Source organism: Chiloscyllium plagiosum, chromosome 12 (assembly GCF_004010195.1).
Source record: "Chiloscyllium plagiosum isolate BGI_BamShark_2017 chromosome 12, ASM401019v2, whole genome shotgun sequence".
Classification (NCBI taxonomy): Eukaryota; Metazoa; Chordata; class Chondrichthyes; order Orectolobiformes; family Hemiscylliidae; genus Chiloscyllium; species Chiloscyllium plagiosum.
In genome coordinates, this window is record NC_057721.1 from 19,750,425 (window position 1) to 19,763,479 (window position 13,055).

At 40.1% G+C, this 13,055-nt stretch overlaps 1 protein-coding gene across 3 annotated transcripts in view; it reads right to left on the bottom strand.

The window, feature by feature from the left end:
* Positions 1-12,562, bottom strand: part of LOC122555033 (galactosylgalactosylxylosylprotein 3-beta-glucuronosyltransferase 1-like) — a 140,287-nt gene extending 127,725 nt beyond the window's left edge. For 2 of the 3 annotated variants that reach the window (XM_043700652.1, XM_043700649.1), the window contains exon 1: positions 12,544-12,562. The gene's annotated coding sequence lies outside the window, so the exon portion shown is untranslated. Of the gene's footprint in view, positions 1-9,564; positions 9,610-12,543 lie in introns of those variants that run through there. The other variant, XM_043700650.1, reaches the window with a different exon arrangement.
* Positions 12,563-13,055: the final 493 nt, after the last annotated feature.

A 13,055-nucleotide genomic window follows, 5' to 3' on the forward strand; every position in this document is an offset into this window, starting at 1 on the left:
TTTACAGTATGATTGATAATTCAAAATGGTGACGGACATTTTGAAGTGGAACTTTGAATTCCAACTTTCTTTTAATATGCAAATGAATGCAAATAGAGCTTAACGCAAATTGAATTTGTAAAATGGATGTTTATAGACAATAGACAATAAACAATAGGTGCAGGAGTAGGCCATTCTGCCCTTTGAGCCAGCACCACCATTCATTATGATCATGGCTGATCATCCTCAATCAGTATCCTGTTCCTGCCTTATCCCCATAACCCTTGATTCCACTATCCTTAAGAGCTCTATCCAACTCTTTCTCGAAAGTATCCAGAGACTTGGCCTCCACAGCCTTCTGGGGCAGAGCATTCCATACACCCACCACTCTCTGGGTGAAGAAGTTTCTCCTCAACTCTGTTCTAAGTGGCCTACCCCTTATGTTTAAACTGTGTCATCTGGTTCGGGACTCACCCATCAGCAGAAACATGCTTTCTGCCTCCAGAGTGTCCAATCCTTCAATAATCTCAATCAGATCCCCTCTCAGCCTTCTAAACTCAAGTGTATACAAGCCCAGTCGCTCCAATCTTTCAGCATAAGATAGTCCCGCCATTCCGGGAATTGACCTCATGAACCTACGCTGCATTTCCTCAATAGCCAGAATGTCTCTCCTCAAATTTGAAGACCAAAACTGCGCACAATATTCCAGGTGTGGTCTCACCAGGGCCCTGTACAGCTGCAGAAGGACCTCTTTGCTTCTATACTCAATTCCTCTTGTTATGAAGGCCAGCATGCTAATGAGAGTGTCTTTTTTAAAAATAATGAATTCATCAATAAACACTTCAGAACTTTATTTTATTTCATTTCACCATGGGTCCTGTGATCTTGCCATGATGGGCACAGGATGAGTTGCCATGGTAGATATAAGAACAAAGGAGGCATGTAGGGATATAATTGGCATGAATTGGTACTAGGTTGTCATGGGTCTACAACACACCTTGTGGATGATGTATAGGGGCATAGGTTGGCATGGAAGATAAGAGGTGGCATGAGAGAGGGTGAGAAAATGAGGTGGCATAAGTTTGCCTGGATGGGGCTTTGAGACCATGAGGGGTGTGATAAGGGGATGAGATGGGTAGAGGGCTTTTTTTTTAGACATTCCACATAGCATCAAGGCACTGAGTCAGGCTATTCCCGTAGCCTGCCATTACACTCATTCCAGTACTGTCCAGTATGACGCCTGTAAAATCCAGCTACCCTGGAATGAAATCCCAATATCCAGAACATTTTCTCTTGGCTTTTGATCCAAAGGTGAAAATTCAGGTTATTGGCAAAAAAAACTCAATGGACTTAAAACTGACATATTTAGCAGCGCATGCTTTCTCAATGCAGCATTGCAGTACAAGCTCAAATTATATCACCAAGTCCTAAATTTTCTGATGTAGAGCTAAAAGCCCGATAATGACCAAAGCCAAAATTCACAAATCGATGTACGACATGCATGGTCAGTTATGCTGTGTCTATACTGTGTATTATAGAGAAATAATTGCCAGAATAAAGTAAAATGATAGGTGGAGTCTGTTGTCCAACCTGAAAGAATGCATCTTGAGAAATACCTCAGAGGCAAGGGTCTAACAAGTGATGGATAGCTGTAGATTATTCTCTTTGGATTTCTTGAGGTTGACATTCAGAACGACAATGTGACAGCACCTCGTTATTCTGCAGTTGCATGGTGGAGATGCAGAGAAGGATTTTACAGGCCTCTTTTGGCTAGTTTGCCAGAGGAGGCCTTAAAATATTTCCTTGGTGACTTTCCCACAGCTGTCCTAACTAACCCTGACCTTTCTGTAAATTGTTGCCTAGGCTGCATGAGGCCTAGGACAGGTTGCCTGCCTTCATCCCAACTGAGAACTTAAGTGACCAATTAATTACCAGTCCGGATGATGCAAGCACAAAGGGAGGAGGGTTTAGGGTTAATGTTTAAACAAGTTATCCAGGTCAGCTTTCAAGTGAGGAGGTCTGGGTGTCCTCCATTACTCCCTGCCACTCCATCAAGACCTCCACCAAGGCCCTGCCTTTCTGCTACACACACACCATAGCTCAAGCACTTAGAGCTCTGTGACTTTCTATGAACCAAGCCATTGCTCCTAGGAGCCATGGCTGGGACAACATAGCTACTAACTAACCAATCTCAAGTGAGGAACAGAAATCTCATCTGAATTATTACTCCTTGGAGCAGTAATTGGCTGCAACAATATTGGCAAGGTGCATTCCCTCTGACTCTTCCTCTACTAAATTCTGCAAATAGAATGACAGGGTCAATACGCAGTATCATATTCAAGGAGATCGTTTGGTCCATCATGTCTCTACTACCAGTTTGTAAAAACTACCTAATTATCACTGCTTCTCACCTCTTTCCACATTATCGACTTTACGACTGTTACTACGCTTCAAAAGTACATAATTGGCAGTAAAGTGTTAGGGAGCCTCAGGAGGCACATATATAAACACATATCTTACACATCCCTTTTGACAAGTATACCCAATTCTCTTTCAAAAGCTACTATGGAATCTGCTTTCAACATTATTTCATGTCACGCATTCAAGATGATAACAGCCTAGGAAGGTATAGTTCATCTTGCTCTGTTGCCAGACAACCAGGCCATGTGCTTGTGATTCTGACAATATAGTCAAAGTCAATAAGTTTTCACAATGATTTCTGATCATCTCTTTTCAACTTAGCTCCTTTATTTAACTACTGTGCACCCTCCACACCTTCTTTATTCATTAGGCTCTACTTCATTTTACTACTCAATATAGCTCACTCTGCAACAACATCTCATCTGGTCACTTTCGTCCCTGATAGATTCTAGAACAGATTATGTCATTGCCATATAGCCACTAGAAGGATTAAAGGTGGGTAATGCATTTGTATAATCTACAGCAACAAATGTGGAACCATTTTCAGGCCTCAATAACATTGCCAAGGTAAGACTGCTCAGAATTTGTATACAGAGAGCTTACTCGCAAGTTTCTGCAGCTTCACCGATGCTATACGCAGAATGCAACACCAACTGTTTAGCTCTTTCACACTTGCACATCCAATCATATGATGCCGATGGCTCTAAAATAAGTAGCTAATGCACCACATTAATGTTATATCAAGCTTTCAAATTGCATCCCAAAAATAAAAGGGTCTTTAGAAGACTCATTTACAATCACATAAGGTGTCATTATCTCTGCCTTTCCAAATTCCTACAACTTGATTTATCACAAATGCTTGGAGGAATGGGTTACACAGACTAGGTCAGACAGGGCACCTTACATACTATTACATTTAGATGACTACATTTCAGAAGTAGGACAGGAAATTACCACACTTCACTGAAGTTCAGGCACCTTATTAATTGCTTTTCCTGCAGCGATTTATTTACCAGTTTGGTAACACACAAGCATTAAATATATAACCGCATCACACACAACTCACCATCTAAATATCTGAGCATCGGTCTTGATATCAGTAAAGATACAGGAATAACCTCTCTTTCTCTTATTGCAAAGTATTACAAAATAAATCTCAATATCAACCAATTCAGGACTATTGGACGGTGTTTGTATTTATGTTTCAGACAATTCTCCAGCCACCCCCTCTTCATCTAACCATATTAACTAATCCCTCTGTTATTTTCTTTGTGATGTGTTTGCCTGGTGTATCTTAAATGCATCTATTCTGGACTCCAGAGCAACCCTGATATAAGTTTACCAGAATTTGCAATTGACTTTGTTAATGTATTAGTGTACACTTATTATACTTTTGGCCCCCATTCTGGTCTCATTAACAAATAATAAGGAATTCTCTATGTCTATTGCAAGCGGGCATCTATTGCCACGGGACTATGCCTACATCAGGAAACTATAAGAATTCATTTTGCGTTTTAAACAGCAGTCGCAGCTTTAAACCCACAGAACTCAGCAGCTGCCGGTCCGCCCACGTGACCGGGAGATAGGAGACAGAGGACAGATAAAATCCACACTAGATCAACACTACCCATGACTCACAGACCAAAACTCCGGAATTAATTAATATGGAAACCCATCTCCTAATCACATCAAGAGACTGATATCAGACCAATACACACCAATACCCAAGGGAACAACGGGGGGTGCTAGCCCCTGCCATCACAGAGAGAGACAAGCAGATAATACCCTGACCCGTTTTACATAAACCAATTAGCACCCTATTGTGCATGCCCTGCAACTCTCCTGGGATGGCAGAAAACATTCTATTTGCACCTACTCCAGTGATGATGGGGAACTATCATCCCATTCATCCTCAAATTCCACACATCCTGACAACTAAAAGTATATAATATGTAGCTGCGCGCGGGAACAGCAGAGCAGCCAAGATTCGGACCTCGGTTGGTCTCTGCCGGCGTTACTGTAGCAATAAATGTTACCGATTGTTGAACCGCACTCTGGGCTCGGACTGATATCATTTCATCCACGCTAACACTATCCTATTAAAACCTTTCATTATCTTAAAGACCTCTATCAGACCATCTCCTGAGTCTTCTCTTTTCTTGAAAAATAGGCCCCAGCGTGTTCAAGCCTGTCCAATGGATATAGCCTCAATGTTCTGCAAGTAAATTGTCTTCAGCTTCTCCAATACAGTTATATTCTTCTTATGATGTGTAAACCAGGAGTTTTTTGCAATATTCTGCAGGTATGTTTCATATGGTTAAAACCCCTTCTATTCAATCCTATCCCTTTACAAATAAATCCAAGCATTGTTTGTTCTGTTCAATAGCATTATTAATATGCATTTAGTGATGTATATATTTTTGTGTCTTTATACGTCTATTGCTCTTTCTTATTTAGATGCTCAAGAGAATAATTTTAATTTGAAAACGTGGATACAAATACACAAATTAAAAGCTTGGAAGGTCATTTGGCCCCTCCAGCCTGCTCCATGGCTGATCTGTTCATGTTTCAATATCCACATTCCCATCTACTACCTCCAATACCCCATCCCCCCAGTAACCATTAATTGCCCTGCCCAACCTGTGCCAGAAAAATAGTCAATGATCTGAGTTCCACTGCCTTCTGAGAAAGAGAGCTCCAAAGTCGCACAACCCTCAGAGAGAAAACTGTCTTCATGTTTCAGTCCTAAAATGACTTCATTTAATATCCATGACCTCTAGTTCTGGATTCTGCCATAAAAGGAAACAACCTTTTGGCAAGACCTTTTGGGACCTTATGCACTCCAATTAAGTCACTCTTCAAACTTCCAGTGGAAACAAGCCCAGATTGCCCAACCTATCCTCATAAGACACCCTGTTCAATCTGGTAACTCTCTTTTCAATCACCTCTAATGTACCTTAATTTTTCCTTAAATAAGCAGACTCGAACAGTACCTAGTATTCACAATGTGGTAAGCATATTGTGTTACAACTAAAGCATAACATTCTCATTTGTAATATCCAATTCCTCTTGCAATAGATGCAATCTTGCAATTGCATCCCATTAGCCTGTGTTCTGACAAAGGGCCACAGGACTCAAAACATTAATTCTGCTTTCACTGTACGGTTGCTGCCAGACCTGCTGAGTTTCTTCAGCACTTTGTTTTTGCTTCATATTTGCAGCATCTGCAGTTCCTTTTTTATTGATTTTTTACCCATTAGCCTTTTGTACTTGTATATTAACATTTTGTATCACATGCACAAAAGCACCTAGATCCCTCTGAATCTCAGAATTCCAGTTATTTTCCATTTAAGTGATACTCTACTTTTTTATTCTTCCTGCCAAAATAAATAATTTAACATCTTCCTACATTATATTGGGGTGGAACGGTGGCTCAGTGGTTAGCACTGCTGCCTTACAGTGCCAGGGACCCAGGTTCGATTCCAGCCTTGGGTGACTGTCTGCGTGTAGTTTGCACATTCTCCCTGTGTCTGTGTGTTTTTCCTCTGGGTTCTCCGGTTCCCTCCCACAGTCCAAAGATGTGCAGGTTAAGTGAATTGGTCATGCTAAATTGCCCGTAGTGTTAGGTGCATTAGTCAAGGGTGAATGTAGGGGAAGGGTCTGGGTGGGTTGCTCTTTGGAGGGTCGGTGTGGACTTGTTGGGCTAAAGGGCCTGTTTTCACACTGTAAGGAATCTAATCTAATCTATATTCCATTGGCCAGAATTTGTACCCATTCACTCAACTTACCTATATCCAGCAACAAATTCCTTATGTCTTCTTCATGATATACTGTCTATCTACTGTTGTGTCCTTTGTAAGTTTAGCTTTGCTCCATTCTACTAAGTTACTAATGTAAATTATAAATTGTTGAGAATCCAATCCCTGCTGAATTCCACTCATCATATCCTGCCAGCAGAAAAGGACTCTTTTGTGAATACCCTTTGTCTTCCACCAGCCATTCTTTTATACATGTTAAACCTTAAACCAGGAGCTTTTACTTTCTTCAATAACCTTTGATGTGACATCTTATCAAACGTCTTTTGGAAATCTAAATACAATACATCTACTTTGTCCACAACATACGTGACTTCTTCAAAGGAGTCCAATAAAGTACTTAAACATGATTTCCTTTTTATAAAGCTATGCTGACTTCCTAATTGCCTTGAGTTTTCCCAAGTGACGTCCTGACTTTGGCTATCAATTCTAATGATGAGCATCAAGCCAGCTGACTTAGAGTTTCTTATCTTCAGCCTCTCTCCCTTCTTGAAGAGAGGGCTTGTATTTGTAAATTTTAAGATTGATGGAATCTTTCCTAAAGATTGTGATCAGGTAAAAATTTAAAATGTTTAAAACCTGATCCCACACAGGCTCCATCTCCAATTTAATAGGCCAGGGATGGAGAAGGAATGTTGGAGGGAAAGGAAATGTCAAAGAACCAGCTTCTATGAGGTGGCCATGGTATGGAACATAGGAGGGTAGAGAAGCAGAAGTGGTAAATTAACCCAAAATGAAATTGACTCGACACTTAAAGGAACTAAACTCACAGGACTATGGTAATAGATCACAAAAATGGAACAGACTAGGTTGCTCTATAGGAACCGAACAGAGATGTGATTGGCTGAATAGCCTTATTATTTGCTATGATTAACTCTATGTCACTCAATCTCTTCCTCTTAAATCCTCTATTATATGGTGATCTGTGTAATCTACGTGTTCTTTCTCAATATTTACTTCACTTATCTGTTCTAAGTCATTTCCAAGTAGTAAACCCAGTGCTCTGCTTTTCACAATGTCATTGGCCAAGGCTAGAAAAGATGCAACAAAAAAAATCAATGAACCAAGTTTCCATTCCATTGAAATTCTACCCCACAGTATATTTTGGAGAGGTTGTGAAGGTCAGGTAGAGGAAACTGAATTATCACATTGCCAGAGGAAGATTATTTCTTTCCATTAACTCAATCTGTACTGGTAATTATTTGTCAGTTGTTTCATGTTAAGCGTTCTACTGGAAACCCTCCCCTTGATAAACAGATAGCATATAAAAGCAAGTGAAGATCCTTCAGGGATTTTTTTAAAAATTGACTCTTATACTTCGAGATGGAAGCAGTCATGTGTTTGGATGGTGCTGTCTAAGGATCTTTGGCAGGTTTCTACACTGTGTCTTATAGATAGTGCACACTGCAGCTATTGAATGGCAGTGGTGAAGTGACTGAATGTTTGTGGATGTGGTGCCAATCAAGCAGGCTACTTTGTCCTGGATGGTGTCAAGCTTCTTAATTGTTGTTGGAGCTGCAGTCGCCCAGGCAAGTGGGGAGCATTCTGTCACACTCCTGACTTGTGCTTGTAGATGGTGGATCAACATTTGGGAACCAGGAAGTGAGTTACTCATTGCAGTATTCCTAGCTTCCTGTAGCCTCAGTACTTATATGGCTAATCCTGTTCAGTGTCTGCTCATTGTTAATTAGTCATTTATGGTAGTACCAATTGAAACAATAGATGCTGATAGTGAGGGATTTCGCACTGGTAAAGCTGATGAATATCATGGGGCAGTCTTAATGAAGATGGTCATTGCCTGGTGTTTGCGTGGTGCAAATGTTACCTAAAACTTGGTTATTATCCTGGACTTGCTGCAGTTGTACATGGACTGCTTCAGTATCTGAGGAGTTGCAAATGGTGCTAATGAACACGGTGCAATCATCGCCAAACATCCCCACTTGTGATCTTATGATGGAAGGAAGGTTAGTGATAGAGCAGCTGAAGATGGTTGGGCCTAGAACACCACTTTGAGGAACTCTTGCAGAGATGTCCTGGAGCACGGATGACTGACCTCCAACAACCACGACCATCTTCATACATGTTAGGTATGATTCCAATCAGTGGAGAGTTTTCCCCCGATTCCCTTTGATTGCCACACTCAGTCAAACGCAGCCTTAATGTCAAGGGCTGTCACTCTCACCTCACCTCATCCTCATGATTTATGTAAAAAAAGTCTATCTTAGTAGGTTGACAAAAAACATTCTTCATGTAAAAGATATGAATTTAGTCTTCTTTGACATAATGATATGCTGCAAATAATCTTCAGTAGAGTGAATTTAAGATTAGTGCCTTTGAGGTACTGCTGACTGAGCAGTATTTCAGCAGGGACAGAACTACATAAGGGCTGATGATAAATATAAGGTGACAGTGCTTTCTCTGTAAATGAACTTATAAGGGAAAGCTATAAAAATACAAAGTACATATCAGCACAAATCAGTTTTCTAAAAGGCTCATGTATTCAGTATTAAAATTGCATTTCTTTTGATATTGATTGTGTTTGATGGGATTTTGAAAATATGTTCTTCTGTAGATGGTTGAGTTACAGCTTCTGCTTGAGTATAGATTAAATGCTGACTACTATTCACTCTGCCTCCAGTACAGTTTAGGAATACCCAATGGGACATAATCTAGGTCAGGCTCAGGGACCCAGGTAAGGTTGTGTACAGATTGCTGACTGAATCACTTGTAAACAGGTCAGAAATTTACAATGTGGAAAAACCACATGCTGCTTCTCACTGGGGCAGATGTTATAATGTTCTTTCAAGCTTCTATGTTATACTAATGAGAAAAATGATGTGAGGTTGTGAGATTGCATGATTCTAGATCAGCAGCCTGCCTGGTATCTCTACATCGCAGACTGTTTCTCTGCTATCCATAATAGAAACTCAGGACTCTTAACTACCACAACATTATTCCATTTTACCTAGTTGCTAGCAAATAGCTTATGCCATAAATCTCTGTGAAATGGAAATAAGATCAAATTAAATAGTTGGGTGCACTATCCAGAGCACAGGCCTGTATTCACATAGTGTGGAACTTACTCTCTACCCAGCCTTGAACTGAGAGGTGTTGTTTCGAGGGAGTCAGTTTCACATTTCCTATAGGCATTGACAGACCGAGGCTCATCAAAACAAAGCTTTGTTAATCTGTAAGTTTACCTGCTCTGCTTTCAATTCTAACCCTCTAGAACCAAATTCCAGTGCTTTCTTTGAATTTAGCCTGTGCCACCACATTTAGTGATTTGTGTATCTGATGTTGAACAAGCAAACTGACAGCAGGAAGCCAATGAATTTCACCAAATACATACCTTAGTACCATCAACATATAGTGAAAGCTGAACCGCTGGGAAGAAGTAGACAAACTGGAAAAGTGTATTAAGAATGAATCCTTGGGAGGCTCTGGAGGTGATACAGTGTAAGTCAGAACAGAAAATGACTTTTGAATGAACAACAGAAGAAGCAAATGAGGTCAATCAGACAAATGACAAGAGAGGAGGAGGATACATATTGGAGGAGGATCATCTGACTGATTGTGTCAAAGTCTGTGGATTAACTGATGCATCACTGTCATCAGTGTTGAGATTGTCTTCAAGCCTGTGGTTAGGCTAGCTTGGTTCTATGGGAAAGACAGAAATCTGACTGAAGCAATTCCAAAACGCTACTGCTGAAGAGGTGAAGGACGACAATCAATTTCTGAGCAGTTGAAAGCATTCATAAGGTTTGGCTAAAATGAAAAACCAGGAAGAGAGGCTGGGTGATCAGAAACATAGTTTAAAACGGGATGAAGGGTCAGCAGTCATGTTTTACACATCAGACAAGCGTATAGATACCACAGGGCAGCCAGTTGGAAAGAAACTGTGGGGATGCCATCCACTCAGAACTTGCTGAGCCTGTCCAAGCAGTTACAGACTGTAGGTGGAGGTGGAATCCTTTATCCTATCTACATGGGCTAGATTTGAACAAATGATACCAGAAAGGGAAAGAGCAGTTTGCTAATCCCACTGCAACACCCACTCCAGGCACAGCAAGTTTCTTTGCAGACCATGGGTGATAAAGGCTGCATACATCACAAGCAATGAAAGGTCGAAAATCTTCATTATCATGCACTGTTTCTTAATCTTCTGTTTAAGTCCTAAACCACGTTTAAATGTAATATCCCAATTCATTTTGTGTGAAGAAGTACTGAGAGGTTGCCTGGTGGTTGTCATGGTAACATTAAGATCCTTGGCTGGACAAAGAGTATAATGCAGGTCACTGTGGTAAAATGGGGACAAGCTGGCTTTGGATTGGATAACAACAAGCTAAACATCACAAGTTGCAGGTTTCTTTCTCTACTTCTATTGCTAAATACACTAATGATTTCAACAAGAGATCCACAGCACCCTCTGATTGTACTGCTGCATTGTGTCTGGTTGATTAATACCAACTACCTTAGATTTCTGCAGAGCCGTCACCATCCATTTGCAAACATTAAACAACAACTATCACTTGTCAATCTGATCATGAATGATAACAGCAGAAAGATTGCGTCATTGATGAATCATACCGGTGGGAGTTATGATCAGAGCTTAAGCTTTGAACTGAGAAAAATTAAGGAAGCTAGGAACGCTTACACAGGAAAGAAGGCTAATGGATGAGTACTTTACAATATACTTAAGGGTATACATTGATAAGTATAATCACATACCTTTGTTGCCAGGAACTATAGATTTAGGCTTACAATAGAAACCGTTAATAGCTGGATAATCTTGGTGAGGAAACAGAAACAGGGCAGGCTGTCTGAATTGATCATTTGTGCTGATTACACCCGCACTATATATAAAACATCCTGCCAAATATTATTCACCATTGATGCCAATGACAGCAAGATGGGGTGGACTCTTACATCAGATCAATTTGTATACCAAACAATAATAGTTTGTTCCTTGTTATTCATGGCACAAGAAGATCAGCAACAGGTATTAAAACAGAATTTACCATGATAACATCCAACACTTACTGCTAATAAGATCTACCACACAGCACTTGGAATTGCAGGATTCTTTTCCACTCCCAGTTTTTGCCAAGTCTGATTCTATTTATATAATCTAATGTACTATGAGAATAAAATCCTTATTCCAATTTTCCATTTAATCAAACGTACACATAGTGTATGTGTATAGAATTGTAGACTAACTATTATGGAATGTTAGACACAAATGTTTCTGTGAATTTGTGTATGGTTATATCCCATAACATTCTGAATTCATTTACCAGTCACCATTGTTCTTAAGGGGCTAATTTTCCTTTTGGCCCAGAGCTGCAGCATTAAGTTGAGCGATGTACAAACTGAAGTTTGCTGAAGTTGGCAGTATTGTTACCCTCAGCTAATTAGCACAGGGTATGCACCAGACATGATTCATATCTCCTGTTTGACATTTGGTCATTAGGGGTGGGAACGAGAGTGGTGTTACAAGTCATAACAGCCTTCAACAGCTTAAAAGAAGATCTTGTACTTTTTCTTCAGAATTTGGCTGCTGTTCTCCTCGAAGCAGCACAGGGAATTGTTTGCGAGCAAATCATGGTAACAGCAAGGCTCCAGAGTTCAGGGATAAAGTCATAGGATTCTAGTTGCAGCAAGGAGCAGGGAAGGGCACTCCGTTTTTCTCTGGTTGTTGATGAGTCAGTGAAAGATTCGGTCTCAGGTTGCCGGTCACATCAATGACAGTGTCACTTAAAATTACTAGGATGTGGTTTTGGAAAATACTTGTAGCTTTCATGAGAAGCAGCAAGGCAAGATACTGACTTCTCATTGCAATGCAGTGCAGAAACTATTATTATTAATTATATTATTTTAATTTTAGCCCCACATCCTTTAGGCTGTCTGAGTAGATTATTATGGTGGTCTGTTAGGCAGCACCATCCACATCTTTTCTGATCTTCATCTCCTCAACAATACCATGAAAGCATTAATCAACCAGACCCTTAATGAATCATTAACATATATGTATGTATCATTTTTGTCCACAGGGTAATTAAGAGAAGGTAGCATTGAGGTGGCATAGCCAAAATATTTTCAATACAAACATTTGATGCATCCTTACCTTACATGTATAAATATTGACCCATTAACAAAATAAATCTAAGAAAAGAAAACTAATCTGTCAATCAAGTGATGCTTTCCCTTTTGTGCACTTGATTCACCAAAGTAACAGAAATCTGGGCTTTCAGCCAAGTTTCATTACAAGTTCCTTTTTAGTTTGGTTGGTGATTGAAGGGTAAGAAGTAATAAAAATGGCACCCCTCACCTGCCAATTAGGAAACAAAGTGATAAAGAATCCAGGAGAAGTGTAAATATGTTGGACTATGTCAACCACACCTCCTGTTGAGTGTCATCCCGAACCTGGCCCTCTTCTGATCAGGAGATATCTTTCAAACAGTAGCAGGGTCACATTGTGGACAAAAATGTAGAGTTACCGCATTTTGCAGATAGGTAACCTCAAACTCACAGATGAACTGGAGCCTTGTTGATGCGTAGCTGCAATCTATTTCTTAGACTCCATGCAGACAAGAGTGTCTGTGTAAGTAAACAAGGGTCACATAAGTACAGCACACATCAACACACAGAACTGTTAATACTGTGATAATAAGCATCAGAACAAAAGGCATCGCATTGCAGATTGCACCCACAGAGCATGTGAATTGCAGTGAGTAAAGGCAGCATTATTAATACCATTTCGAGAACTATACGTGAATTGAAAAGAGTACCATGGCTGGCAGTTAGTTCCAGTTAGCTAGAAATGATAGATGATCACAATTT